At 29.1% G+C, this 6,246-nt stretch overlaps 1 pseudogene; it reads left to right on the top strand.

Moving 5' to 3' along the window:
- Positions 1–1,463: 1,463 nt before the first annotated feature.
- LOC149540326 (sesquiterpene synthase Cad-like) lies at positions 1,464–5,621 on the top strand (annotated as a pseudogene).
- The last annotated feature ends 625 nt before the right edge of the window (positions 5,622–6,246 follow it).

Raw genomic sequence — 6,246 nt, 5'->3', positions numbered from 1 at the left:
AAAAGAAAATTATTTCATGTGATCTTATATGTTGTTTATATTTTTTGTTTAGTTGGTTACATATGGGTGCATGTAGATTTTTTCTACCCATTTAAGAATATCATCTTCTATCTTTTCTCACCTCTTTAACTTCTCTCTCTCTCTCTCTCTCTCTCTCTCTCTCTCTCTCTCTTCTCTCTCTCTCTCTCTCTCTCTCTCTCTCTCTCTCTCTCTCTCTCTATCCATCCTCCTCTTGCTCCCTCCCCTCTCCAAGTATCCCCCCAAGTATCTCCCTCTCCTCTACCTCTCCTCTCTCCTTACCCCAAGTGCTAACCCTTTCCACCCACTCTCATTATCTACCTCCATTTTCAAGGTCATTACATTTCCCTCCCACTCTCTCCTTCTTTCCCCTTTCTAGATTTCTCCTCATTGGGATTTCCATCTATATCTAATTATCCACCTCTCTCTTTATATATCTCCCCATCCCTCTTTACTCTCATCTTTCTCCCTTAACCACTTACTCTTTATTCCTCTCTCCAATGTCTAGTTTGTCACCTTTCTCTCCCATCATCTTGATCTTCCATCTCTCTTGCACCACCTCTCTATCTCACTCAATCTATATTGTCACTCTCTATCCATCTAGGTATAGTTTATAGGGTATATGGCTTAGGTTTATGATTATAAAAATATACAAACATAAAACGACTCCCTCTCTCTCTCAGAGGGTAGAGGAAGAGATATAGAGAGAGATAGGTCTAGAGTTGTAGGGAAATAAATGAAGTGGGATATTTAGAGAAAGAGAATATATATAATAACTCCCTGAATATAAAACAAATCTCAAAACTCTAACAAATAGACACACTTGAAATATCACCCAAAACCTTATCAGTCTCAATCCATAAATTTTTGATAGCATATAAAACCTCATCACCCAATTTAAGTCATTGGGACACAATTGAAGGAGTTTATAATTGAAAAATTAATCTACACACAATTAAATTGCATATTATTTCAAATCTAGGACATAACATTTAGTGTTTGTCTCTATTTTATATGGTACAAATATGCCTTTGGGGGTAAGTTTGATATCCTTCCTTTAAGGATTTCTCTATGTAACTCACTTGGGAATGAGATAAGCTTATTGTAATTGTTTTTTTAAAGTCTTTAAAATCCCATGACATTGTTGCAAAGGACTATAAGTTTAAAAGAAAGTCTTCACTGATAATAAAACGAGAACGACTCCATAACAACCAATCTGTTTTCTCTCGTCTTTTTTTATTTGAGTCACACTCATTGTAGGCTATCTATTTTTCAATATGTGTCCTTTTCGACGTTTATTTGTGTAGACTTTCAAAACACATTTTTTGCCACAGTGATAGTTAGAATCCTTCAATACTCTCTATAAATACTCTGCCGCTTCAGGCGATAAATTGTACTGAGTGCAGTTCATTATTAGTGCGAGTGCTTATTTGTTGTAGTTATCAGTCATGGCTGAAATGTTTAATGGAAATTCCAGCAATGATGGAAGTTCTTACATGCCCATGAAGGACTGGAAATCATCATCCTAACTTGTGGACTGATGATTTCATACAGTCCCTCAATTCTCCATATTCGGTATGAAAAGATTACTATATTGCAGTTTGTTTTACATAAATCATATATTTTTCTATATTGAAAACTAACTTGCCAAATCATTTTCTTTTGAAATCAGGATTATTCATACGATAAACATAGGGCAATACTAATTGATGAGATTCTTGATATGTTTTCTAATGGAGAAGGCGATGAGTTCGGTGTACTTGAAAATATTTGGTTTGTTGATGTTCTACAACATTTGGGAATAGATCGACACTTTCAAGAGGAAGTCAAAAAGCTTTCCTCGGATATCTAATTTAGATATGAAAAAATATGAAGGTGTATCTAGTATTGTGAGAAAAGTATTGGATTTCAGAAGATTTTTGTAACCAGATAATATCATTTTTAATAGGTTCTGGAATCATGATAGTGTTTTTGGCGATCTCAACATGGTGGCTCTAGGATTTCGGATACTACGACTGAATAGATATGTCGTTTGTTCAGGTGGTAGAATTTTTATTTTTGTCTTGATTGCGTGTCTATAACTAAATATTTGAAATCATTATAATAATATTTTGGATATATTTTTGTCTTGATTGCGTGTCTATAACTAAATATTTGAAATCATTATAATAATATTTTGGATATATAAGCAGATGTTTTTAAAAAGTCCAAAGGTGAAGAAGGACAATTCTCTGGTTTTGAATCTAGCGATCAAGATGCAACATTAGAAATGATCTTAAATTTATATAAAACTTCAGAATTAGATTTTCCTGATGAAGATATCTTAAAAGAAGCAAGCGTTTGCATCTACGTACCTGAAACATGTTATCAAAGAATATGGTGACATACAAGAATCAAAAATTGCACTTCTAATGGAGTTGAGTACTTTTTTCATGAAAGAGATTAGCATAGCATTCAGCTTATTTTTAAATATTTATGAAAAATAAAATTGAAACAAGAGTTTCACATTAAATGTTTGTTATTTCTTAGAATTACAAATGCTCAACAGTTAACAACCCATCAAACTTCTTAGTCTGATAAAAAATTTAAGTATACACCATTTCAATGGCTTAGTTAAGTATTAGTTGGAAGCTTTTGATAATTTAGTGTGTATATATATTATCGTTTATATTGATCTTTGATATATTTTGTAGATAGAGTACACTTTGAAATATGCTTGGAGATGTAGGCTTCCAAGGTAGGAGGCTTGGAACTTTATTCATATAATCAGACAACAAAAGTGCAATAAATCACTTGCCAATAACCTTTATAAGTAAGATCAAAATTTGTGTACAATTCATGATACTTCACTCTCATTTAAAAGTAAATAGTTGATAGTGAATCTATTGTCATCTTTTTAAGTTTAATCTAATATGAATCATTCAAGTTTTTTATTTCTCTCAGAACTCCAAAAATATACATGAAAAAGCTATTGGAAGTAGCAATATTGTACTTCAATATTTTACAATCACAACATCAATATGAAAAAAAATTAATATCCATGTGAGTATTTGTCAATTGAGATCACTAGGGAAAACAATTTTTTTTGTCATTTAATTAAAATTTTTTAATCATACAAAGAATACCTATTAATCAATCCAAGAAAATAGAGTTGTAATAATGATATCTAATTTATTTGTGATGGATGGTGGAAACATTCAAGTGCAATTCAACTAGATTTCTTTCGGCATCATCACATAGAAAGTTATTTTTGGTGGGCTAGTCCATTATTTGAACCTGAGTTCAGTACATGTAGAATTAATTGTAGAAAATTATCTACATGTATGTTCTTCCTTGACAATATTTATGACACATATGTGATTGTTGAGGAATTGAAACCATTCACAACAACATTAACAAGGTATTAAGGTAGATAATAATCCTGTATTATGTTGAATATTTGATTCATTTTTCTAACTTTGTCTATCATTTTTATTGTAGATGGGATGTTTCCATAGTTGATAATCATCCAGACTACATGAAAATTGCGTTCAATTTTTCATACGAGATATATAAGGAAATTGCAAGTGAATCTGAAAGAAAGCATGCTCCCTTTGTTTACAAATACATTCAATGTTGCGTGAGTACAAATATAATGATCATATAATCTTAATATTTTTCTAATCATATTATTATCCATACCCATTCCTATAATGTTACAAATAATTATCACATGTTTTAATTTTCTTTCATGAAATAAGATGTTTGTTAACACACACACACACACACACACACACACACACACACACACACACACACACACACACACACACACACACACACACATTCAACTTGTTAAATTACTTATTTGAATACAAAATCATGACTATCATTTACTCTTTATGATGTTTAAACCAATACTATGTTAGATTATTTGAAAAAAATTTAGAAACAATTAAATGATGAAAACTTTTGTATATCTATTATTTGAATAATTTTTGTATGTCTTTCCTACTTTTTATTTTATCACGTATTGTAACATTGCAATGGGGGCACTATAGGAACTTAGTAAATTCATGAAAGAAAAATAATAGTCAACAAAAGAATGAAACAAACAACATGCACATATTTCTATTTAGGAAATGTCATTTCATTTCATATTATATTATATTTATTTATTTTTATCATACAAAACAAAACATGGGCATATTACTAGTTTGAAGATTTAAACTTTTTATTTTTGTTGGTCAGTTTTAATGACCACAACTCTCACTTAAATTCTTGAAAAGAAAAGAAAAGTCAACAAAAAAACAAAACAAACATGCACATGTTTCTATTTCAAATATGTAATTTTATATTAGATTTGATTTAATTTTTTATTTCTACCATAAATTTCAAATATATATATAGATAGATAGATAGATAGATAGATAGATAGATAGATAGATAGATATAAATTTTCTATTTTTGTTATCTCTTAATTTTAATGATTACAACTCTCACTTTAAATTCATAGAAAAAAAATAAAAGTCAACAACAAAATAAAACAAACATACACATATTTCTATTTAAAAAATGTAATATCATATTATATTTAATTTTTAAAAAATAATTCTACCATACAAAATAGAAAACATGGACATATTACCATTTTGAAGATTTTAACTTTAACATTTTTATAGCTTGCAAGGTTTGATGACTATAACTCTCACTTTTTGTAAAGTAAAATAATGTCTTTTTCACTTCAAACCTAAAAATCCATGTATTTGTGTCTCTTAGAAATATATCTCTCCATGTGTGTTTTAAAGATTAATTTAATGGTAAATAATATGGTCTCTCCAAAAGGCTAATAATGGGAAATATAGTTATTATTTATATTAATAATTTAAAAAGTATTATTTATATGCAATGTAAAAAATGTATGTTTAATTTTTAAAATTCAACATTTTGAATCATTCTTTTTCTTTTTATTATAGCGGAAGAGCTGTATCAAGGCTTATATGCATGAAGCATAATGGATAGCTTCTAATCATTTACCAGGTTTTGATGAGTACTTGATGAATGGAGTAATAAGCTGTGGCATGCAAGTTCTAATGATACATTCACTAATACTAATGAATACTTATTTATCGGATGAAATTTTGGAGCAACTTGATATCCCATTATCCAAGCTACAAGCTCTTCTATGATTAATTACTTGACTAGTGGATGATGAAAAAGACTTTGAGGTAATTGATTTAGATATTTATAATTAGATTAACAATTTGGAAATGTTAAAATAAAGGAAATCATGTACTTATATCTCTTCGAAAATTTTCAAGGATGAAAAAGCTCATGGGGAGATAATGTCAAGTATAGAGTGCTATATGAAAGACAACCATGGTTCTACAATGGAAGATGCTTTGAGTTATATCAAAATTCATATAGAGAGTCACATACAAGAGTTAAATAAGGAGTTTCTCGAGCCTCCAAATATGCTTGGTTCTTTTAGAAACCTATATCTCAATATTGGCATGGGAGTAATATTTTTTATGTTCAATGATGGTGATGCCTTTACAGACTCCAATAGAAAAGAGATACAAGATGTAATAACAAAAAAAATTGTGGAACCGATCATTCCATAGATCCTGATTTAAATAATGTAGTACAAGTAGTATTAATATCCCTAGAATTTCTACTCAAGACACTTTGAATAAAGTGGGTTATGTCCCACAACAATTTAAATGTGGATATTTATAGAAATATTATTCTTTTATTAAGATCATATATTTTTAATTTCACCAGGAAATTTGTAATTTTTGTCATTTCAAATGCTTAAAGAAGTCAAATGCGAATATTTTATTATATGTTTATTAATAATGTATATTTTAGATTTCTTTTTGGCAATTATTAAGAAGAATTATATAAACATGCATCATGATGCAAGAAAACCAATAAAACATATTTGATTATAATTTAATTATAGTTGCATATTATATATTCATGTTATTTTTGTATATTTAGGTGGTTGTAGTAGTTAATGCATCATGTACAAAAGCATTGACACAATAAACCCTTACTTCGTTCAACTTCTTACTTTCATTATTAGCAATTAATACAGGAAATAACTCTTCAAATTAGATATTTGTAGAATAATTTTATGCACAAAATAGGTGGAAGAAACACATACATAGAGAAAAAATTGAAGGAGCAACTAGTCCAAGAATATTTAGTAGTATGAAACAGTGTCACACCCTATTTTAGGATAAT

The sequence above is a fragment of the Cupressus sempervirens genome, chromosome 9 (assembly GCF_028749045.1).
Source record: "Cupressus sempervirens isolate cs-2001-9-10 chromosome 9, ASM2874904v1, whole genome shotgun sequence".
Lineage (NCBI taxonomy): Eukaryota > Viridiplantae > Streptophyta > Pinopsida > Cupressales > Cupressaceae > Cupressus > Cupressus sempervirens.
The sequence above is the reverse complement of the archived record's forward strand: the minus strand, read 5'-3'. Positions and strand labels throughout refer to the sequence as shown.